Source organism: Lethenteron reissneri, chromosome 13 (assembly GCF_015708825.2).
Source record: "Lethenteron reissneri isolate LAM-NWPU_2019-01 chromosome 13, ASM1570882v1, whole genome shotgun sequence".
Taxonomy (NCBI): Eukaryota; Metazoa; Chordata; class Hyperoartia; order Petromyzontiformes; family Petromyzontidae; genus Lethenteron; species Lethenteron reissneri.
In genome coordinates, this window is record NC_083791.1 from 12,116,217 (window position 1) to 12,141,596 (window position 25,380).

General features: G+C 56.8%; 1 protein-coding gene across 5 annotated transcripts in view; it reads right to left on the minus strand.

The window, feature by feature from the left end:
* The window catches only part of TTC12 (tetratricopeptide repeat domain 12), a 187,655-nt gene that overhangs the window by 66,272 nt on the left and 96,003 nt on the right, over positions 1 to 25,380 (minus strand). The gene's annotated exons all lie outside the window — the stretch shown is intronic.

Here is a 25,380-nt window from a genome sequence, read left to right on the forward strand (position 1 = left end):
GCTACGACCGCCACTCCTCGCCTCCAGTTGGAGGGGAGACGACCCATTAATAGCCTGGGACTGATCGCATCCCATACCTCATCGCCACGCTCCCACGCCCCGTTAATTCGTTTATTAAGAACAAACTGCGTCATCTTATCCTGCACCGAGTAGGGGGCCTTCAACTCAGAACGAAACCTACACCGGACCGCTGGTATTCCACATAAATGTAGGCGGTATCGATCCAGCTCCTGACAGAGAAATGTCAGCCTCTCCTCCCCTCTCGACCACGGCAAGCGCTCGGACATCCCAGCCGCAGCGACCGCCTCTCGCCTCCGAAGGATCCACAAGAGTGGCTTGGGGTGGGGGGCGCGGGTTGGCCGGCAGCCGTCACAGACGCCCGTCCCCTCGACGTCTTCGGCACGAGCCCATTTTGGTTGCATCTCTCCGTAGTTTGTAGGAACCAAGTTTAATGTGGGGGGGGGGGGGGGGGCACGGAAGTCTGCGGCTGACGATATAAGCCAATCACATCACTCACAATGAAGCAGTGTGTTGCTGTCTGACACTAAAATACGTGGGGAGTGATTTTATGTTTGCCAAAGACACCGATCCCCGTGTAGCATTAACAGACTGTTGGGACAAGTGCTGTTAGCGAGTAGCACATATGAAGACCGACACGTCACACGAGGGGGTGGGTGGCCAGCACCACACCCTGACCGCCTTTGTCTCTCGAGTGGCGATGTTTACACATCGCGGCAGATACTCATTTGAGGCCGAGTCGACCTAGGGGAGGCCAAGACCCGGTTCAGATAACCGTCACTGGTGCCCGCAGTGAGCGAGAAAATAATTCGGGTCGCCGGGTTCGTAGCGCAGCGCGCCAACCGCTACGTTCACACCAGCTCGTAAACGGGCGCGCTCACGCACACGCACGCTCACACTCACGTGCACACTCACGCACACGCACGCTACCACTCACGTGCACACGCACGCACACGCACGCTCACGCCCGCTCACTCACGTGCACACTCACGCACACTCACGCACGCGCACGCGCGCACACGCACGCACACTCACGCACGCGCACGCGCGCACACGCACGCACACTCACGCACGCGCACACTCAAGCGCACACGCACACTCACGCACGCGGACGCGCGCACACGCACGCACGCTCACGCACACTCACGCACACGCACGCACACTCACGCACGCGCACACGCGCGCACGCGCACGCGCGCACACGCACTCCCCCGCACGCCCAGAGCCACCTTGAGGCCGTGCTGTCCCTGCCCGTACTGTCGAATTAACGAGTCTTTCTTAAATGTTTTATCAAACAAGTCACCCTAATCTTTTAAGCTTCGTCTAATCAAACACAGAGCACACGTCTTGCCCTTTCACCCAGCACAATGTCATACATTAACCAGCGCTTGTAATATATTCCACAAATCTATAAAGTCAATTCAAGTCCAATTTTTACAATTTTCGGATGTGGAAGGTGTTCAGTGAGTAATGTATCTATTTGTCCATCGCTTTCCTCTCGCAGCCCGGGAGTTTAATGTCTCCCCGCTCGCCTACCGCGCTCCGTGTGAGCACGGTCGTGCGCGGTACACACACACACACACACAGACAAAGATCCCCCGTGTAGCCTTAGCAGTCTGTTGGGGTAAGTGCTGTTAGCGAGACAACTGGAGGGAATGCCAAAGTGTGGTCATCATCGATAACCTTGCTGCCGTGAAACATTCACTGAAACCACGTGACACTCTCGTCGAGAGAGAGGGGGGGAGGGGGTAACTCGATCTGGGACCTCAAAGCGCGCGGCGACATCTTCCGCCGTCGGCTCCTCGCAATAACAGGGGGGGGGGCAATGAAGGGAGATAATGGGGGGGCAGGGTGGGGGGCAGGGTGGGGGCAGGGTGGGGGGCAGAGCGGCCGACACGGGTCACGTGTGATCATCGCCGCTCTCTCGAGGAGCGGCCCCGCCGTTCCATGGCGCGGGTTGCGAGGGTCACACGTGGCCCGCACACAAAGACAAAGATCGCCCTTACAGCCTCAATAGACTTTTGGGGCAAGTGCTTTCAGCGAGTGGCACTTGCGAAGGCCGGCACGGGCACACTGGGCGGTGGGCGTGGCCAGCACCACGCCCGGCCGCCTTTGTCTCCATGCTGGTGATGTTTACACATCGCACCAGGTAGTCATTTGAGGCTGAGTCGACTTAGGGGAGGGCCCAGAAACCCGGTTCAGATAATCGTTACCGGTGTTGGCCGTGAGCGGGAATCAAACGCACACTCATGCAAACACACATGCATGCAAACACACGTGTGTGTGTGTGTGCACGTGTGTGCGTGTGTGTGCAGAAGCACACGCGCGCGGCATGATGAATGAGCTTGACCGGTCAAGGTCGGCGAAACGCGCGGCAAAGTCGCCGCGGAGAAGGAAACGGCTCCGGCATCGTCTCCGGGTTGTTAACCCTCGCGCAGGCGCCACGGGCGAGCGCGGCGAGACACTGAACACGGCCGCGCCCCCCCCCCCCCCCCCCCCCCCATCAATCCCAAAAGTCCTCCCACCTGGTCGCACGCTGAAGCTGCGTTACTCGGGGGACGCGTTACTGGGAATGACGCGCGAGGTTGAAATCGGAGCACGCGTGTCGGGCCCTGTTATGGCAGCAAGAGTCGTTCACGTGGACGTTGTCGCAAGCGGTCTCCCGTCTGGCGATGCGCGATGAACGAGTGCACGCGCTGGGCCCCCAGCAGAGGCAGAGCGGCGGCTCAACGCGGGCGAGGCGAGCCACGGAAGCCGCCTCCTCCCCCCCTCCTCCTCCGCCGCCGCCGCCCCGGCAGGAAGCGTCGCGAGGTGGCGATGGACGCGACCGGGTCATGCGCCCTGGAGTCGTCAGGCCCGACACGACCCCGCCTCCTGCTGCGGCCTCCGCTACGGCCGGACCGACAACAGCAGCTGCTGCCACCCACAGCCGCCACTCATTCACTCCGGTCACCGGCGGTCAATCCCCTCCTTGTCACTCTTCTATCGCTACGATCATTCATTACGAGCCTCCTTCACAGAGGCCGACCTTGAAACCGCTGGTACCGGTCGCTGGTCTGTCCACTCAGCTCCCCATCCTCGCGTTCCGCGTCAGCCCATCTTTCCATTCGCCTCTGTCGCAGCAGTTGAGCCCCCGTCTACCCAGTCAAGCAGAAACTGATTGAGCACCCTACGGCAGCTGGGCATGAGGGCGACATGACGCAGCCAACGGAGCCTCGCCCCAAGGTGAACAGGGAATGACTCTGACTCCTACCTCGGCCTGCCCACCATCATGAAGGACGATTGTGAGCAGAGGGTCACGGACACCGAAAGCGCGAAGAATAAACCCGGAGCACTGGCCGAGTGATGGTCTCGAAGGCCTTGGCCAGGTCAATAAAGCAGCGACACAGGTCCCGTCGAAATTCCCGACACCTGCTGTAGCAGGCGCACAGAAACGATGGTATGCGTGAAGGACTGAAACCACATTGAGACCACACTGGGGCTCCCTGAAACCTCTCCTCAACATGCCTGTCAGAATACAAAGATTCTCCGTATCGCCTTAACAGACTGTTGGGGCAAGTGCTGCTAGCGAGTAGCACCTATGAAGGCCGGCACAGCACACGAGGGGGTGGGTGACCAGGACCACGCCCGGACGCCTTTGTCTATCCAACTGGCGATGTCTACACATCGCACCAGGTAGACATTTGAGGCTACGTCGACCTCGGGGAGACCCTGGACCGGTTCAGATAATCGTCAATGATGTTGTCTGTGAGCGAGGAATCGAATTCGGGTCTCTGCGGAGTTCGTAGAGCACAGCGCGCGAACCCGCAATATAATCACACACACACGCGTGCACACACGCACACACATACACACGTACACACACACACGCGCGCGTGCACACGGACACACACGCGCGTGCACACAAACAAATTAGCGGCGGCGTTAAACTAACAAACACTCCGGCACGGGCGCTCCAACCGCGGGGGAATTCGACGACAGCGACAAAACAAATATGCCTTAGCGATTGCTCCAGGGCAGCGGCAACAGCAACAGCAGCAGCTGCTGCAGCTGCAGCGCCCCGGCAGATGCAACAGAAACCTCGACCCAATCCATCAGCACAAAATCGGCCAGGAGCGGGATCCCTCCCTCCCTCGCTCCCCCCGTTGCGAGCGAACACTCAGCGAGCCAAGTGAGCCGGCCTCGGCCTCTGCGGAGCCAGGGAAGGAGGAGGAGGAGGGGACTCGCAGTGAGGTATTGGCCCCCGTCCTTCGTTTTGAATAATCTTGGGGACAGCTTTTTAGTGGCGTCGGCAATTTGGGTAATTGGGTGGTGGGTGAAACGATAAGTGGAGCAACGCGCCTCGACACCAGGCTCAGCGGGGTGTCCCCACACACGTCCACAGCACACGCACGAACGCGCACAAACAGATACATATCCCCCGTGTAGCCTTGAACAGACTTTTGGGGCAAGTGCGGTGAGCGAGCGGCAACTATGAATGTCAGAACAGGCTTTGTCGACCGAGCAGCGATGTTTACACACCGCGCCCGGTACGCATTTGAGGCTAAGTCGACCTAGGGGATGCCCAAGACCGATTCAGATAATCGTCACTGGTGTTGGTGGTGTTGGCCGTGAGCTTGAATCGAACTCGGGTGGCTGAGTTCGTAGCCCAGCGCGCTAACCGCTGCACTATCGCTCCCCACATGTACACACACGCAGTACATTCAGACAAACACTCACGCATGCACGGGCACACTCGCACACAACGGCTCCGGCAAAGACTCTCACTGACCTACGAACCCGGCGACCCGAGTTTGATTCCCGCTCATGATCGACATCAGCAAATATTTTAACCGGCCATGGGCATCCTCTAGGTCAACTTAGCCTTAAATGGGTCCCTGCTGCGGTGTATAAACATAATCATTGGACAATGTCGGCCGTGCGGGATTCATAGGGCTCGCTAACTGCACTTGCCCCAACAGTCTGTTGAGGGCTACAGGGAGATCTCTGTAGGTGTAAAAGTGTGGAAACGTGCAATTGGTGAGCATGGACCCCTCACTCACCCCCCTGTCTCACCCCCCTGTCTCACCCCCTGCCTCACTCACCCCCCCCCCCCCGTCTCACTCACCCCCCCGTCTCACCCCCCTGGCTCACCCACCCCCTTGTCTCACTCACCCCTGTCTCACTCACCCCTCTGTGTCACTCACCCCTCTGTGTCACTCACCACGTTTCAACCACCGTCTTACTGCCTCATTCACTCACCATCTGCCTCGCCGCGTGCCTCGCTGCCGACGTGTCACAAGCTGTCTCCCTGCCTGTCACAATCATTACCATACTTTGCTAATAGTGTGCGACGGTTAGAAGCTTCTCTCAAAAGTCATGAATTGATAATAAAGGTGCACTGTCACCCTGAGTGAATGTATGGGTACGAGGCTGCGTGGGTGTGTGTGCTAATGCTGATGTTTATGGATGCACGTGTGCGCTTGCGTGGATACGCACGCGCCTGTGCGTGTGTGTGTGTCTGTGTGTGTGTGTGTGTATGGGTACGTGGGTGTGTGTCTGTGTGTGTGTACGGGTACGTGGGGTGTGTGTCTGTGTGTGTGTATGGGTACGTGGGGTGTGTGTCTGTGTGTGTGTATGGGTACGTGGGTGTGTGTATGTGTGTGTGTATGGGTACGTGGGGTGTGTGTCTGTGTGTGTGTATGGGTACGTGGGGTGTGTGTATGTGTGTGTGTATGGGTACGTGGGGTGTGTGTCTGTGTGTGTGTATGGGTACGTGGGGTGTGTGTCTGTGTGTGTATGGGTACGTGGATGTGTGTCTGTGTGTGTGTGTATGGGTACGTGGGGTGTGTGTCTGTGTGTGTGTGTGGGTACGTGGGGTGTGTGTCTGTGTGTGTGTATGGGTACGTGGGTGTGTGTCTGTGTGTGTGTATGGGTACGTGGGGTGTGTGTCTGTGTGTGTATGGGTACGTGGATGTGTGTCTGTGTGTGTGTGTGGGTACGTGGGTGTGTGTCTGTGTGTGTGTGTGGGTACGTGGGGAGCGGTAACGTAATGGTTAGCGCGCTGCGCTACGAACCCGACGACCCGAGTTTGATTCCCGCTCACGGCCAACACCAGTGACGATTATCTGAAACGGTCATGCGCCTCCCCTAGGTCGACTCAGCCTCATACGAGTACCTGGTGCGGTGTGTAAACATCGCCACGAGAGAGTCAGTGGCGGCCGGATGTGGTGTCGGCCACGCCACCCCTTCATGTACCGTGTCGGTCTTAATAGGCGCTCGCTAATAGCACTTGTCCCAGCAGTCTGTTCGGACTACATGGAGGACCGGTGTGTATATGCACGCGTGGACGTGTGCTGCACGCCTGAGCGAGCGCGCATTGCAGCAGCTGGCGGGATGCGTGTTCTTCTATGAGAGGAGCGACGAGGAATGGGGGCACAGAGAGGCCACGGAGAGAGGGAGGAGAGAGAACGTGGGAGGGAGAGAGAGAGGGAGGTTGCTGGGCAAAGGCGTAAGGCAGAGAGATATGGAGGAGTAAACGAGTGAGTGAATAAGTTGGTGAATGAGTGGGTGGGCGAGTGAGTAGTTGAGTTAGTGAATAAGTTATGAAGATAGTGGGTAGATGAATGAGCGGATAAATTAGTGGGCACATGAGTGGGTGAGTGATTAGGTGAGTGAATAAGTGCTAAAGTGAGTGAATGTATTTTAATGAGTGGATGGGTGAGTGGGTGAAATAGTAAGTGAGTGGGTAGGAGTATGAGTAAGAAAGCTAGGAGGAGGAATGAGTGGGTGAGTTAGTGGGTGTGTGAGTGAATCAGTGAGTGAATGAATCAGCGAATGAATGAGTCGGCGAGTAATGAGTGAGTGAGCGAGTGATAAAGCGAGCAAGAGGACGAGGAGTATGGACGTTAGCGGACAGAGTGGAAGCGAGAAGCACCGGCGACCCGAGTTTGATTCCCGCTCACGACCATATACCTGTGGCCAATATTTTAAGAGGTCCCGGTCCTCCCCTAGATCGATTCAGCCTTAAATGAGTACCTGGTGAAATGTGCAAACATCGGCACTGGGAAGACAAAGGCGGCCGGGCGTGGTGTTGGCCACACCACCTCGTGTGTCGTTCCGGCCTTCACAGGTGCTCGCTAACAGCACTTGCCCCAACAGTCTGTTAAAGGCTACACGGGGGACCTTTGTCTGTATGCGTGTGCCTAGCAGTGGGGTCTGCACATTTCATTTCACGGCTCCGTGAGTTGCTCGATAAGAAAGCGGGCGATTAAACTGCTACTTTACGTCTGCTCTCTCTAAATAAACAGATAATTAGAGACGCGTCGCCCGCCACACTGCTTGACGGCACGGCATCACGTGGGTTGTGCCGTGCACGCAGCACGCACAGCTGCGTGTTCGCTCCACAAGGGCCGCTAGTGGTTACTCTGCGTCGTGAATCGTCGAGTTTTGCGTCGAACTCGGGCCCATATCTCCGAGAGAGAGACAGAGAGGGGGTTATACTCTTAGGTTTTTTCGGTAAAGTCACGTAGGTAAAAAATAATAATGAAATACAATAATAATAATTAATGAAAATAACTACATTAAATCACGACGTTTCGGAGGCAACACAAGTCTCCGTCTTCAGGTGGTAAAGTCACAGCCAAATTTACTGTATCAAGTGAAGAGAAATCCACGAGACAAGATCTTATACATACTGGTTCAGGGAAGGGGGGAGGCGCTTATCTAAATGTGGCAGTCAGGGCCTGGGAGGGTGGGGGGGAAGTGGGCGGGGCTAGAAGGGAGGGTGGGCGGGGCTAGAAGGGAAGGTGGGCGGGGCTAGAAGGGAAGGTGCAGCTGATACACCTCCGCAAGAATTACGGCCGATGTTGGCTTCCAAAACAAAAAAATAGCAGCACTGTTAAACGCTGGAAATGTCAACAACTCGGTAAAATAGACTAGTACCTGTCAAATAAGATGGTACAAATATGCGTAGTTAAATATTTTTTACATGGTTAATAACATCTTTCCAATGATTCCTCAATTTGTACCCATCATCATGGTTGAAGTTATGTCTATGTTTGTATATCTGGATGGCTTCATGAACAAACCTTTGATGGTACCCAGAAGGTTTGCAGAGCACCTTGGTCTCGGAAAAGAGAATATCATGAGAACCCACAGCGTTGTAACAATGATCAGCATCGACGGAAGAATCAGTTTTTCCGTGTTTCAGATCTGACTTGTGCTCGCGGGATGTTACTCTGATTAATAACGATCTTGTTAACATCCAGCTTTGTGATGCGTGGTTCTGGCTTCTTCTTTAATAGGAGGTTGAATTCCCTCCCACCCTCCCAGTACCTGACTGCCACAATCAGATAAGCTCCTCCCCCCTCCCCTTAACCAGTATATAAGATCTTGTCTCTCGGATTTTTCTTCACTTGATACAGTAAATTTGGCTGTGACGGTCCTACCTGAAGACGGAGACTTGTGTTGCCTCCGAAACTTCGTGATTTCATTTAGTTATTTTCATTTATTATTATTTTATTTCATTATTATTTACCGAAAAAAACCTAAGAGTATGACCCCCTCTCTGTCTCTCTCTCGGAGATATGAATCCTTGCAGTCACGAAAGCTTCAAATCTAGAGAGGGGGTCCTTGCCAATAAACATCAGCAGCGTTTTTGGTTCAAGTGAGTTTCTGCTGACGATATTTTAGAGACATATACAATTGTCCAAAAATAATCTTTCTCTCGATTTACAACAATCCACCGGTTGGCTGAACCCCCAACCCCCACCGCCCAATCAATCGCCACGCATTCGCTTTGTTGATCTTCATTTTGATCGTCTCGCGTGTTGCCAACAAGCGGTCGTGGCTGATCGTGGCCAGAGGCAGGAGCGCCGAGCGCGAAGTGGATTCATTTTGCAGTGGATTACAACTACCCTGGGTATCACGCGCTCAGGATTACACGCGCATCTACGATATCCGCGCAAAGATAAAGCGCCCCCTATAGCCTTCACAGACTGTTGGGGCAAGTGCTGTTAGCGAGTTGCACTTATAAAGACCGGCCCCGTACACGAAGGGGCTGGGTGGCCAGCACCACGCCCGACCGCCTTTGTCTCCCACAGTGGCGATGTTTACACACCGCATCGGGAAGCCATTTCAGGTTGAGTCGACCCAGGGTGACCCAGGACCGGTTCAGATAACCGTCACCGGTGTTCGCCGTGACCGGGAATCGAGCTTGGGCGGTCGGTCTCGTAACGCAGCGCGCTGACCGCTGCACTCCCGCTCCCCAGTATACAACATAAAGACAAAGATCACCCTACACACACCAACTCTTACATAACCTGACCCCACTCCCACACTCACCGTCATGCTCGCTCACTCACCCCCTGCCGACACCGCCACGTTCGCAGACAGGCTCCGGTGCCCATCCAACCCACAGCCTCCCCCGCGCTAATCAAGTGGCTGGTTCATGTGCGCGAGTCAAGTGCTGGTTCATGTTCGCTAATCAAGTGCTGGTTCATGTTCGCTAATCAAGTGTGTGGTTCATGTGCGCGGCTGGAGGCGACCTCAAAGCGGGCGCACGGCGATGGCCCGCCGTGCCGCATCAGCGTCTAGCGACTCGCTCGGCGAGTTGAGATCGACCGCTCGTGGTTTGTTGTTTGCATGGGAGCTGTCGAACCGTCGGTCAGTACGAGAGAGAGAGAGGTCAACCGCGTCGTGGTGTGAGGGATCAACCAAACAGGGGAGAGGAACGTCGGGGAGAGATAGCGTGGAGAGGTGGGAGAAAGAGAGTGGAGAGATGGAGAGAGAGGCAGAGAAACAGAGAGAGAGAAGACAGAGGAAGGGAGAGATGGAGGGGTAGGGAGGAAAGGAGAGGAAAGAGATTCAGAGTGAGAGGCTGGGAGGCAGAGAGAGAGAGAGATAGAAGAGCAGCATACAGAGAGTTGCAGGGAGAGATGAAGGAGTGGAGAGGAAAGTAGAGGAGAGACATTCAGAGAAAGGCAGTGAGGCAAAGAGAAAGGCAGGAGATTAAATGACACGAGTGCTAAAGGGAGGCAGAGTAAGAGATGGAAAGAAGAGCAGAATAGAGAGAGGCAGGGAGAGAGAGAGGGGGGGGGGGGGGTAGAGATGAAAGTAGAGGAGAGACGGAGGGAGAAAGACGGGGGGGGGGGCTAGAGGGAGAGAGACGGGAGAGCAATAGAAGAGGCAGAAATACAATCACAGAGGAGGAAAGAAAAGCGGAGAGAAATATCAACGGCAACAACCACCGGGAGATGAGAAGCACAAGGCGTCTGGATCCATGCCCGTCGTCCCGCGGCGACTTACAGACCCAGCGGGGCAGCTGCCGAGAGCAGCGGGGGGACGCCCCCCCCCCCCGCCTTCTTCTGTGATCTTAGGCGAGTTGCTCGAGTTGGTGTTGGATGAGGCTGTCGCAAGGCTCTGTGGCCACGTGGGGCTGACGTCCACTCGCACAACATCGAAATACTACATATGCATGTTTTATTAATCAATAGCTTTACTACCCGGCTTCGCCCGGGACTTGTATTCACCACGCCCGGCCGCCTTTGTCCCCACAGTGGCGATGTTCACATGTTATTTAATTTAGTTGTTTTCATTTATTTGATTAATTTTTTTTCCTACGTGACTTTACCGAAAAAACCAAAGAGTACAATTATATAACTGACCAAAAAAAGCCCCTCGTGAACGATTCAAAAGTACAAAAATCAGGGAACCTCACCCAGTGGACAAGGGATACCGGGACACCCCCCTGGAGCCAGGCCTGGGGGTGGTGTCTGCCGGCAAGCGCCTGGTAGCCGGGTGACCCCCCACGTCACCCGGTGGGACCCAGCCCGAAATGGCTCCGTGCCGCGGACTGTGGGCCACCATCCGCAGGAGGAAGGGTGAGGGGCGGGCGCCATGCCAGTATGGCTGGGCGAGGGATGGTCTCAGACGGACTGCATCTTGGCAATGGACACTCGCTGTTGGGACGTGTGATGTCACGCCACTGGGGGCGACGGAACCAGAGCCAGCGGATTGGTGCGGCGTCCGCGGTGTTGCGGGCGCTGCACCGTCCCGTGGTAGTGAAGCGGGAGCGGAGTTCTCCAACAAAGCTCGCGGTTTACAGGTCGATCTACGTTCCCACCCTCACCCATGGTCATGAGCTTTGGGCAATGACCGAAAGGATGAGGTCACGGGTACGAGGGGCCGAAATGAGGTTTCTCCACAGGGCTGCCGGGTTCACGTTCCACGATCGGGTGAGGATCTCGGTGATCTGGGAGAGCCTCAGAGTCGAGCCGCTGCTCCTCCGGATGAAGAGGAGCCAGTTGAGGTGGTTCGGGCACCTGGTAAGGATGTCCTCCGACAGACTAGCCCTGGAACTCTGCCGGGGACGTCCCACTGGGCATAGACTCCGGGGCCGGCCCAGGACACGTTGCTGCTGGCGGGACGATGTCGCTCAGCTGGCCTGGGAACCCATGGGAATTCCCCATGAAGAGCTAGAGCCTGTGTATAGCAGTGTATGGTAGCGTGGTAGTGTATAGTTTAGGAGTGTATAGTGTAGTAGTGTATAGTGTAGTAGTGTGTATTGTAGTGTATAGTGTTAGAGTCTGTCGCCAGGGAAAGGGAGGTCTGGACCGCCTGACTCAACACGCTGCCACCGCGACTCTCACCAGGACAAGCGGACTTAGAAAATAACGAACAAAGATCCCCCCCATAGATATTCATAGTATTTAACAGACTGTCGGGCCAAGTGCTGTTTGTAAGCATCTATGAAGGCTGGCATGGCACACGATGAGATGGGTGGACAGCACCACGCCCGACCGCCTTTGTCTCCCTAGTGGCGATGTTTACACACCACACCAGGTACTCATCTAAGGTTGAGTCGACCAACGGGAGGCCCAGAACCACTTAAGATGTCATCGATGTTGGCTGTGAGCCGAAATCGAACTCGGGTCACCGGGTTCATGACGCAGTGCGCTAGCCACGGCACGACCGCGCCCCTCAATATTTCACGTTCACGACTCCACACGAGGCTTGTGGTGCGCTCACCACTCACTCCAGAGCGTGGCCTCCCCCTTCCCTGGCTTCGCGATGGGTTACCAGGGTTACAGGGCCTCACCGCATGTGATTAATCCTTTAACTATTAATTTACTGTACCTGTAAAATTACCATATTCCTTTCTTTTTAACAGCATATGTTAATTCATATGTTTAGTTATTATTCTCCAGGGCGAAACCCTTGCGGCGCCGCGTTACAAGTAGAAATTATAGCATTTGTATGAGCCTAGTTCGATCCACTGGTGGATGAATGTCTGCCCGAGGCGGTGGCCATGCGTCACGCGACACGTGTCGAGGACGAGCTGAGAGCCGCGATGGGACAGCGAATATCCGCGATGCGTCTTTAAAACTACATATTAATAAGGGGGAGTGAAAGGAAGAAATGCGAGAGATATCGGGGCGATTGAGGGGGTCGAGAGAGAAGAGACGAAAATAGCTTCTTAGCTCAATTGGTTTTACTCGAGAAATAAACCTCTTCTGAAAATGATAGAAAATTGAGATGGATGGAGAGAGAGAGAGCGAAGATATACTAGATAAGGGAAATAAGGGAAAGCATTCATTCTGTGCCTGATCGCACCAACTATTTGTGGGGGGCAAAGCAGCCCCACCCCCATATCCCAGCGCTGTCAATAACGCGCTTAAATCAGCCGGGAGACGGCATGGGGAGGCATTCATCCAGCAGTAGATTCAACAAGACTGCTTAGTGACTGCTGCGGGCTGTTGACACCGAAACTAGCTGGGTAACTGGCTGCACGAGATTAAAAAACAAACAGATAAACGTTGAGTTGAAATGAAACGCGAAGGGACAGGTTCGGAAGCGGCACCGGAGTGGTGGGAGGAGCGAACACCGAAGACTGACCACACGGCTCATGGGACACCGAACACAGGAGACTGACCACACGGCTCATGCGACACCGAACACAGGAGACTGACCACACGGCTCATGGGACACCGAACACAGGAGATTGACCACACAGCTCATGCGACACCGAACACAGGAGATTGACCACACGGCTCATGGGACACCGAACACAGGAGATTGACCACACAGCTCATGGGACACCGAACACAGGAGACTGACCACACGGCTCATGGGACACCGAACACAGGAGATTGACCACACGGCTCATGCGACACCGAACACAGGAGATTGACCACACGGCTCATGGGACACCGAACACAGGAGATTGACCACACGGCTCATGGGACACCGAACACAGGAGATTGACCACACGGCTCATGGGACACCGAACACAAGAGATTGACCACACGGCTCATGCGACACCGAACACAGGAGATTGACCACACAGCTCATGGGACACCGAACACAGGAGATTGACCACACGGCTCATGCGACACCGAACACAGGAGATTGACCACACGGCTCATGCGACACCGAACACAGGAGATTGACCACACAGCTCATGGGACACCGAACACAGGAGATTGACCACACGGCTCATGCGACACCGAACACAGGAGATTGACCACACAGCTCATGGGACACCGAACACAGGAGATTGACCACACGGCTCATGCGACACCGAACACAGGAGATTGACCACACGGCTCATGCGACATCGAACACAGGAGATTGACCACACAGCTCATGGGACACCGAACACAGGAGATTGACCACACGGCTCATGCGACACCGAACACAGGAGATTGACCACACAGCTCATGCGACACCGAACACAGGAGATTGACCACACGGCTCATGCGACACCGAACACAGGAGATTGACCACACGGCTCATGCGACACCGAACACAGGAGATTGACCACACGGCTCATGCGACACCGAACACAGGAGATTGACCACACGGCTCATTGACACCGCTCTCTCAATTTTGCATTTGTGCTCCTGCTATTGTTATTTTTTCATCAGAATATGCTTTACATCTTAGGGAATATAAAATAATCTCACAACGCATTTTATTATTACATTTCAACAAAAAACGGGAGACGAGCGTGACAATGACAGCTGCCTTATATTTCCCATTGCAGAGCAGCGGCTTCTCTTTTCGTGATAACAATAATGGTGATTTCTAATTGTGACTTGCCGCACAGTAATCGCTTGCTGATAACAATAACGACGGTGTCCATCAGCGCCGTGATGCGGCGCGCCGCTAGAAAACTAAATTAGGCTCCAACTATTGTATATTTGTCCAGGTAAGGCCCACTGAGCTACGTAGCTCTTTTTCAGAAGCGATCTGGCCATAAATGATATCTCAATTAAGTGGCTCAATCGGTGGAAATGTATAGCAGCCAAATACTCGACATGAATGTTGATTTTAAATGTGGAGAGAAAAACCGGAGGACCCGGAGAAAAATCCACGCGAACACGGAGAGAAAATGCAAATTCCAAATATACAGCAGCAGGCGTCAGGGTCGGGATCGAACCCACGTCCTCCTGCATACCGGGCGAGGGAGTTAACATCTCACAGCCACCGTGATGATGATGAGAGAGAGACACGCAAACTCAAAATATACAGCAGCAGGCTTCAGGGTCGGGATCGAACCCACGACCTCCTGCATACCGGGCGAGGGAGTTAACATCTCACAGCCACCGTGATGATGATGAGAGAGAGACACGCAAACTCAAAATATACAGCAGCAGGCTTCAGGGTCGGGATCAAACCCACGACCTCCTGCATACCGGGCGAGGAAGTTAACATCTCACAACCACCGCGGTGAGTCTCGAGAGAATGGGCAGAGAGAAGTGAGGCTGCCCCTGTGGCTGTAGTGGCTGTGAAGAGGGGGGGGGGGGACCCGGCACCCGTTACAAAGCATGGCACGCACGTAGGCACGCACGCACGTAGGGACGCGCACGCACGCGCGCACGCACGCGCTGCATACTGCATATCGCCGCAGTAAATGACCTGTCAGAAAGCGGGCCCTTCATAATCCGTCACAGCGCACACATCTGTCACATTAATATTAACCAAATATAATTCATCATGTGCACATAGCTCTCTTTTCTTCTCAACATCATAATTTTTTTAAATTAGGATTTGCCGTCTATCAAGGGGGCCGCCTGATTTCCACACATTCTTATTACTTTAACATTTCAGGAGAGTCATCACGGAGTTCAGCACGTTCACTTTCACCGGCGGCCTGCCCGCAGGCTCGACCGGCACGAACCATGTCTCCTCTCTCAACCACCGTCCTCTTGTGTCGAGCCCCGAGTCCCATACCTCATGGCCCATACCTCATGGCCCATAGTCAGCGTCCCATGTCTCATGCCCTGAATCCCGTGTGCCACAGTCACTAGTCAATGTCCTCTCATGCCCTGTATCCCATGTCCCACAGTCACTAGTCAATGTCCTCTCGTGCCCTGTATCCCGTGTGCCACAGTCACTAGTCAATGTCCTCTCGTGCCCTGTATCCCATGTGCCACAGTCACTAGTCAATGTCCTCTCATGCCCTGAATCCCATGTGCCACAGTCACTAGTCAATGTCCTCTCATGCCTCGCGCATCCCTCAGCCCCCCCCACCCCTCCCGCCCCCCCCCCCCGACTCATTTCGTGGCGGCTCCTGCTAATTCTGCACAAATCTCCGCCATGCATCCATCTCGCCTCCTCCTCTTCCTCCTCGCAACATGCATCGCTCTCTTTGTGCCGGAGGATGAAGGGGCCCTTAATTTCACGAGGCTAATTCCGCTATCGATCGCTAAATAAATAAATTAAGGGTAATAATTCAGGGTTATGTTTTTTGTGTCTGCGACAGTGGGAGGAGGCACGCGGGGAACGGGGGCGGAGTAGGAGGGGGGCATCGGCCGAAAGAGGAAAAACGAGGTGTGGGGGGTCATCACGAATGGAATGATGATGAGGTGTGGGGGTCATCACGAAGGGAATGATGAGGTGTGCCGTGAGAGGAGACGCGGCTGATGAGTATGGGAGACAGACGAGGAAGCGACGAGGTGTGTGGGTAGCGATAAGCGGTGGTGGGATCGACGGCGAGGTGGGAGTGGCGAGGAGTTGGGTTTGTGAGACCGGCGGGCGACGAGACGACGCGGCTCGGGGAGTGCACACGGGCAACCGGCTCGTGAGCCACGTGGTTCGCTCTCTTCTCCCGGGCGAGTTGCGCAGAGCGGCAGCGGCTTCACAGCAAACGTTTCACTCGCGCTGTGTCACCTCGACGAGAGTTGTCGCGACCAACCCCCCCCCCCCCTACACGAACAGCACGGGCGAGGGAAGAGATGGGCTCATGCGGTACAGGAGGGTGTGGAGCTGAGTGGACTCAACGATGACCGGTAACTAGCGGCGTCAAGATTGGCCTCGGGTGAGGTGGTTGACTGACGATACTGGGCAGTGCCAGGCTAGGTGCACTATGAGGCAGGCAGTTGGAGGCAGTCGCCCTCCACAACAACGGAGGGCAGAGGAGCGACGCTCACAACAACGAGCGGAACGCCGGGCGTATAAAACGCTGCAAAAGTTGGCACAGTGGAGAGCACAGGTGGTGCATCTGCCAGTCATCTCAGCAAACCCATAGCACCTGGGTCTGTCCTAGCACTCTAAAAGGCAGACACCATTCCATTTGTATGGAGAACAGCCCCATCCTTCTCACCTCACCGATACTAAACCATGTTCCAATTTGTTTCTGTAAAAATGTTGTCTCGCGCTCTCGGCTGTAGAAGGCGAAAACAAAAATAATTCTCAAACTGGCAACTTTCCTTTTAACAAAGTGATAATTCACGCGAACACGGCTGACAACACTTTCACTCGCACATTTAGTCTCAAAAAAAGTTCAGTGATGTTGCACTAACAGCGTGAGTTTCAATTTGAGGAAACCTTGCAAGCGCCTCAAATTGTTTCATTGTTAACAATAAAAAGTGTTAAATCGGTTATGTAGACAAGCAACAATGTTTTGATGAAGTTGGAGTATTTTAAACATTCTTAGTGCGTATTCGCATCCCGGGGGTGGGGTGGGGGAGTGGTGGCGCAGCGGTTTGCACACCGCTCTTACAATCCCCAGGGGACCGGAGTTCGATCCCCGGCCCTCGGCCAGCGTAAGCGCTGAGTGATCTCCGTCCTTGTCCCGGGCCCCTCGACAGTCAATCCTCACCGGGGGGGCCGCGGTGAAGCCCGCAGCGTGACCACAGGCGTCAACCCGCCTCTGGCGCAGTGCTCTTCACTCGTTGTTGTCAGAGGGAGCGGGGACATCAGTGTCAGGGCCGCCACACATTTGAAACCAGCAGTACGATGGTGGTGGTGTGTTGTCGAGGGCCGCACTGAAGGCCGCCAGGGCGCGCCAGTGGTCGGCGGGCCTTGCGATGAAGGCCGCTACGCGAGCTCAAGCCGCCCAAGAGCAACGAGCTAACGAAACGCGAGCACAATCCCTGACCCTGACCCTGACCAGCCACCGATACTAGCCCTGTCGCTGCGCCTAGCCCTCCCATTCTGCCACCTCCGGGTGTGCATCCTCGTGTCGTGTCAACGGGAGCAATGGAAGGAACGTTGGGCCGGGTGTGGTGCTGGCCTCGTCAGCTGGTCACCACTAGTAAGAATCATCATCGGCGCGATTCTATTCTTGCGTACGATGGCACTACGTAAAGGAGCCAGATGCTCGAGGTATGCCTTGCCACGACGAGAGGGCTTGAGGAGAGAGTTCGTCTCGTTTCGCCGCTATTCCTCTTCCATGGAAGGAGCGTTCCGTGGCCACACGAACGCGGTTTGTCTTTAAACTCCCCCCATTCACCAGGGGCTTGTGTGCGCTTGCAGAGGCGCTTTTCGCTAAAGTCTCAAGACGCCGTGAATGAAATAAAAAACGAGAAAAGTATTGAAAGAAAGGACCCCGGTGGCAGAAGAGGAACCAGCGAGGAACAAAACTAATCAGGGGAAGGAAACCTCTTTGAAACAGATGGGTTTTTTCATTCGGGACGTTAATAAGATATCAACCCCATCCGAGCGCCCGGTATCCTACGGTGGCGAGTTCCACAAGTGGGGGGGTGGGGGGGACATCATCAGGAGGGGGTTGGGGGGGGGGCGATGTGGAGGCCCTCGTGAGGAATCGCCGTCAATGTCGCCGACGCACGAACAGCCCGAGGGCTGTGACCACGGGGCCCGCGGCAGGACGTCTCCCTGTCGGCGTCATTACGCCTCGCTGGGCACTCCGGACGCCTTAACGAGACCTCGTGAGTGCGCGGGGCGTTGGCGGGCAGCTCCTCCTGCCGCTAACGCCGCGGCCGCTCGCGCCACGCTTGCTGTCCTCCCCCCGTGCCGCCGCTTGCCCGGTGGGCTTCGACGGACGCGCGCTGCGGCACGGGTAAATGGTTGCCACCTCCGAAATACGAAGACCCGGCACGAAATTCGCGTGAAGACGGAGGACCTCTCTCACAATGCCGGCGGAAGGGAGCGCCGCACGTGGACGCGGAGGCGTGAGCGGAGCAGTATGATTTTTACGCAGCTGAAAAAAACAATCGGGACTGTTTAATGGGAAGGCGTACAGACCCCAGATAAGTGTGGAACACGTTGTCCCAACGGTTCCTAACGCATGCCAACGTTGGCCCGACGTTGCAGGACACCAGCTGCCTCCTCAACAAGAGGGCGAGCCCGGGGAAAGCGCGAGCAGGTGGCGAACACACTTCACCAGGCCCCTGCTGCCTCGCGAAGTGTGCTCGCGGCCGCACGCTGCTAGCGGCCAATCCGTCAGCAAGCCAGGAGCGCTCCGGCAGGCGTTTGCGCGTGAGCGCGGTGCGTAAACATCGCCACTGGGGAGACAAAGGCGGCCGGGCGTGGTGATGGCCACCCACACCTTCGTGAAGATGCTCGCTAACAGCACTTGCCCCAAATGTTGGTAAAGGCTAGATGAGGGACCTTTGTTTTTGTTTGTGTGCGCGTGCGAGCGCATCGCTTCGGCTCATCGCGCGGGCAACGCGCAGCAGCCCCCGCCGCCTCTCCCGGCTCCCATCTCCCGTCCGCGAGGAGCCGACGCGGCCCCCAAACAAAGTCCCCTCCCGCTGGTGCGGCCGGCTCCCTCGGTGCCAGCCGCCCCGTGTCGACAGCCGGCGGGGGGGGGGGGGGCGGGGGGGCCTGGGGGGCGGTTGTGGGTGTGGGGGGGGTGGGGCGGTTGTGGGTGTGGGGGGGTTGTGGGTGTGAGGGGCGTGGGGGGGGGGGTGTGGGTGTAGGAGGGGTGTGGGTGTGGGGGGGTTGTGGGTGTAGGGGGGGGTGTGGGTGTGGGGGGGTTGTGGGTGTGGGTTGTGTGGGTGTGGGGGGGTTGTGCCCGTCGCCTCGCCAGAGTGTGGCGCGCGCCAAATCGGCGACGTCGGGCGGGGCGCCTTCATCAGCCGCCCCGCAAGGGGTCAGCGGCAATTCGGCGCGAGCGAGATTGTGTGTCTGTCGCTGTCAGTGAGGTCCACAGCTGAGCGGGCGCTGCGTCACCTGTCCCAGAGCCACCACCGTCCCCCCTCCCACTGCGGGGGGGTGAAGGGGGAGGGAGGGAGGGGGCGAGGAGGTAGAAGTCGATACAAGGTTCTATTTCAGGCGGGTCTGTCCGGGCTGGTGGTATTTCCGTGCCCGGCACACCACATCCCGTGTACATTTTCTCCAGGTGCCATTGGCTGCCAGTCGCGTGCCTACTACAGCCTGCGCCCGGCACTCCACATGCAGCGTTTCTCTCGCTGCTCCGCTGTGACGACTCGCGAGTACGAGGGGGGGGGCCGGCGAGCCCCTCGGAGCCATCGCCAGTCGCTTCCCCGCCGCCAGCTCGGATTTCTGCGCGCGCGCTGATTGACGAAGGGGGCGTGCGCGCGCAAATCCGAGCGCTAACGAGCACCAATTAAAATCGAGAGCCCCGCTGTCGTGAGCCCGGGGCCTTCATTTGATGTCGGTGCCGCGCGCGGGCCTTCGGCTAAACGTGAAAAATGAAGGGGCGCTTAGAGAACGGCGAGCGAGTTGCGAGCGTTCGTAGCGAGTGCGGGCGGGTTTGAGTGTTGCGAGTGCGAGCGTGCTAGTGAGCGTGAGCGTTATGAGTGTGAGCGTTAAGTGTGTGAGTGTGCTAGCGAGCGTGAGCGTTGCGAGTGTGAGCGTTGCGAGTGTGAGCGTGCTAGCGAGCATGAGCGTTGCGAGAGAGTGAGCGCCGCCGCCGCCTCCGTTTGGCGGAGACCCATGACCAATGCGGCGATTCGCGGCCCGAGGTGGCGGCACGAAGACGGGGTGCGGGGGGGGGAATCCGCGTCTCCCGAAGGCCGCGGCTCTCGTCTCGGAGCCGCGCGTGCGTCTCGAGCTGTCGTGCGCGAGCTCAACAAGCTTCGTGAATGAAAACAAAAGCGCAGAGTTCCCAGTAGGCGGAGAGCGCCGCACGATGCGGTGGCTTCAAAGTGAAACGCGTTCGTCAATAAAAAAAACCGTGAGGTTAACGAGCACGGTGAAGTGCCGTTGGGCGACGTCTCAAGACGACGTCTCAAGGCGACGTCTCAAGACGACGTCTCAAGACGACGTCTCAAGGCGACGTCTCAAGGCGACGTCTCAAGGCGACGTCTCAAGACGACGTCTCAAGACGACGTCTCAAGACGACGTCTCAAGGCGACGTCTCAAGACGACGTCTCAAGGCGACGTCTCAAGGCGACGTCTCAAGGCGACGTCTCAAGACGACGTCTCAAGACGACGTCTCAGGGCGACGTCTCAAGGCGACGTCTCAAGGCGACGTCTCAAGACGACGTCTCAAGGCGACGTCTCAAGATGACGTCTCAGGGCGACGTCTCAAGGCGACGTCTCAAGGCGACGTCTCAAGACGACGTCTCAGGGCGACGTCTCAAGACGACGTCTCAAGACGACGTCTCAAGATGACGTCTCAGGGCGACGTCTCAAGGCGACGTCTCAAGGCGACGTCTCAAGGCGACGTCTCAAGGCGACGTCTCAAGACGACGTCTCAAGACGACGTCTCAAGGCGACGTCTCAAGACGACGTCTCAAGACGACGTCTCAAGACGACGTCTCAAGGCGACGTCTCAAGGCGACGTCTCAAGACGACGTCTCAAGGCGACGTCTCAAGGCGACGTCTCAAGGCGACGTCTCAAGGCGACGTCTCAAGACGACGTCTCAAGGCGACGTCTCAAGGCGACGTCTCAAGGCGACGTCTCAAGGCGACGTCTCAAGGCGACGTCTCAAGACGACGTCTCAAGGCGACGTCTCAAGATGACGTCTCAGGGCGACGTCTCAAGGCGACGTCTCAAGGCGACGTCTCAAGGCGACGTCTCAAGAGGACGTCTCAAGGCGACGTCTCAAGACGACGTCTCAAGGCGACGTCTCAAGATGACGTCTCAGGGCGACGTCTCAAGACGACGTCTCAAGATGACGTCTCAAGGCGACGTCTCAAGACGACGTCTCAAGATGACGTCTCAAGGCGACGTCTCAAGACGACGTCTCAAGGCGACGTCTCAAGATGACGTCTCAGGGCGACGTCTCAAGACGACGTCTCAAGATGACGTCTCAGGGCGACGTCTCAAGGCGACGTCTCAAGACGACGTCTCAAGACGACGTCTCAACGCGACGTCTCAACGCGACGTCTCAAGGCGACGTCTCAACGCGACGTCTCAACGCGACGTCTCAGGGCGACGTCTCAAGATGACGTCTCAGGGCGACGTCTCAAGGCGACGTCTCAAGACGACGTCTCAAGACGACGTCTCAAGATGACGTCTCAGGGCGACGTCTCAAGGCGACGTCTCAAGACGACGTCTCAAGACGACGTCTCAACGCGACGTCTCAACGCGACGTCTCAAGGCGACGTCTCAGGGCGACGTCTCAAGGCGACGTCTCAACGCGACGTCTCAACGCGACGTCTCAACGCGACGTCTCAGGGGGACGTCTCAAGGCGACGTCTCAACGCGACGTCTCAACGCGACGTCTCAACGCGACGTCTCAGGGCGACGTCTCAAGGCGACGTCTCAACGCGACGTCTCAGGGCGACGTCTCAACGCGACGTCTCAACGCGACGTCTCAACGCGACGTCTCAGGGGGACGTCTCAAGGCGACGTCTCAACGCGACGTCTCAACGCGACGTCTCAGGGCGACGTCTCAAGACGACGTCTCAAGATGACGTCTCAGGGCGACGTCTCAAGGCGACGTCTCAAGACGACGTCTCAAGACGACGTCTCAACGCGACGTCTCAACGCGACGTCTCAAGGCGACGTCTCAACGCGACGTCTCAACGCGACGTCTCAGGGCGACGTCTCAAGATGACGTCTCAGGGCGACGTCTCAAGGCGACGTCTCAAGACGACGTCTCAAGACGACGTCTCAAGATGACGTCTCAGGGCGACGTCTCAAGGCGACGTCTCAAGACGACGTCTCAAGACGACGTCTCAACGCGACGTCTCAACGCGACGTCTCAAGGCGACGTCTCAGGGCGACGTCTCAAGGCGACGTCTCAACGCGACGTCTCAACGCGACGTCTCAACGCGACGTCTCAGGGGGACGTCTCAAGGCGACGTCTCAACGCGACGTCTCAACGCGACGTCTCAACGCGACGTCTCAGGGCGACGTCTCAAGGCGACGTCTCAACGCGACGTCTCAACGCGACGTCTCAACGCGACGTCTCAGGGCGACGTCTCAACGCGACGTCTCAACGCGACGTCTCAACGCGACGTCTCAGGGGGACGTCTCAAGGCGACGTCTCAACGCGACGTCTCAATGCGACGTCTCAGGGCGACGTCTCAACGCGACGTCTCAAGGCGACGTCTCAGGGCGACGTCTCAAGGCGACGTCTCAAGGCGACGTCTCAGGGCGACGTCTCAACGCGACGTCTCAACGCGACGTCTCAAGGCGACGTCTCAGCACGCTTCACTTTAAGCTCGTGGCGCCACGGAGCCAGTCCGTTGTAAAATCCGGCAAGGTTCAAGGTTCACAAAGTGAACCTTGAACCTTGCCCGAACCTTGAACCTCAAGATTCCTGCAATGGACCGAGGAAGGAATTGCGTGGAATTCCACAATCTGAGAGCCTGGCTGTGATCACCTCCGCCTTCTCCCAGCGAACAACAAGACGCAGCGGAATATAAAACTTAAGCCTTACAACGTGAGAAGAAGATGGACCTGTACTTTGCAGGGAGCCAGTGCAGGGAGGCAGGAATTGAAGTGATCTGGTCACGCGATTTTACTTAATCGACGAATCGTCGTCCCAACTGTCCCAAGACCGGCGTTCTATCATAAACCGTGATTGGGTGACACCCTTCGAGTGCTCTCTGATGGCACATTTGACCTTAACTTTGAAGTCTTTTTCTTCAATGCGTGCTGTATGGCCCCCCAGGGCACCAAACTCGCTCTGCGTCTACAAGACAGATATCACACTCCAGCCCCTGTAACCCCCCACGGTGCAGCCATCCGTCATTACCAATCTTTATATCATCAGCAGCAGCAGTCATGATCTACCCACTGCTGGATAGACACCGACCCAAGCCATCACCATCTCTCACGTTCCCATGATGTCGCGATCCACCCAGCGCCTGGTGAAACGAAGTCGTGGGCCGCGTGAAATCGAGTCGTCTGAAGCGGAGTCGCGGGCAGTACTGGGCACCGGAGCACGCTGAACTTCTTTCGCACCGTACGTAGCCAACCGCGCTCACCGCAGGCCACAGGCTCCCCACACGTGGCGGCGGCGGCGGCGGCGGCGGGGGTTGAACCGAGTCGGGTGGCGGGCGGGGGCGAGGACGATGACGGCGGCGGCAGCAGCCCCCCCCCTCCCTCGCCCCCCCTCCCTCGCCCCCCCTCTTCGCCCCCCCCTCCCTCGCCCCCCTTCCCTCGCCCCCCTTCCCTCGCCCCCCCCCTCCCTCGCCCCCCTTCCCTGCCCCCCCCGTTTAGCGGCTCCCGTCCCGACGGGAAGGCGCTTACTTAACGCGGCTCGTGGGGGGTGAGGGGGGGGGGCACGGCCGCGAGTGAGAGGGCGAGAGGGGGTCACTCCACGCACAGCGCGACACGCGGAGCACGGAGAGATCCACCCCCACCCCCTCCCCGTGCCTCTGTCACCACGCCAGCACGGAGAGACGAACCAGGCAGCAACACGCCGCCGATGAGACTACGAGAGAGGATGCCGGCGAGGAGTTTGTTGTGCGCGTTTAAAACCGCGCGTACAGAGAGCCCGTATCTGAGTGTGCGGGGCGTGGAGGTGGGTGTGTGCGGGTCGGTACATAGGTGAGTGCACGTTGCTGTGTGCGTGTGTGCGTGTAGGTGAGTGGGTGTGTGCGAGTTGGTCACGCGTGATGCAGCTATCTATCTATATATTAAACAGCGTGATTAGTATTATCGCCGTGATCGCTGCTGACCTGCCCTGTGCCCGCTTCCCGAATGCGCTACTCGTTATTTGTGCGAACGCTCGGCGCACACCGTGTCACGCTTGTTATAAACACTCGCGGTGGTGGTGGTAGTGGTCAAGATGACCCAACTTTTAGTTTACTTTCAGTGAAAAATCACGATGGCACCTCCTCCTCCTCGCACAGAGGGAGTAAGCTCGTGCGAGTGTGTGTGCGCGTGTGATTGCACACGAACAACAGCACTTGCCACAACAGTCTGCCAAGGCGATGTGGGGGATATTTATCTCTGTGTTGTGCACGCCCATAAAACATTGAGGGGAGCGGTGGTGCAGTGGTCAGCGCACTGCGCTACGAACCCGGCCACCCGAGTTCAATTCCCGCGCATGGCCAACACCACCAGTGACAATTATTTGAATCGGTCCTGGGCCTCCCCTAGTACGACTCCGTCTCAAATGAGTACCTGGTGCGATGTGTAAACGTCACCATTGGGGAGACAAAGGCGGCCGGACGTGGTCCTTGACACCCCCTCGCGCACCGTGCCGGCCTTCATAGTTGCTCACTAACAGCACTTGCCCCAAAAGTCTGTTAAGGCTACACAGGAGATATTTGTTTATGCATGTGTACGTGTGACAGAGCGGGGTGAGTGGCTGGGTGCTTGGTTGTGAGGAGACAGGTGAGTGAGCGTAGGTAGGTAGGAGAGAGAGAGTGTGTGTGTGTGTGGCCTTAAAATGCGCTCACGAAAATTGCTTGCTATTAGGAGTGTAATTGGTGTGAATAGGTAGGTGCAAGCGAGTGCAATTGTGTGTGTGGGTGTGTGTGTACCTCAGTTTGTCCTGCTACCGGTAACGTAGCGGTCAGGGCGCTGCGCCACGAACCCAGCGACTCGAGTTCGATTCCCACTCACGATCAAAAACAGGGGCCAATATTTGAACCTGTTCTGGGCCTACACCGAGGTCAACACAGGGCCTGGCGCGGTGAGTAAACATCGCCGCTTGGGAGACACAGGGGCGGCCGGCAGTGGTGCTGGCCACCCACCCCTTCGCGTGCCGTGCCGGCCTTCACAGGCGCTCGCTAAAAGCACTTGCCCCAACAGTCTGTGAA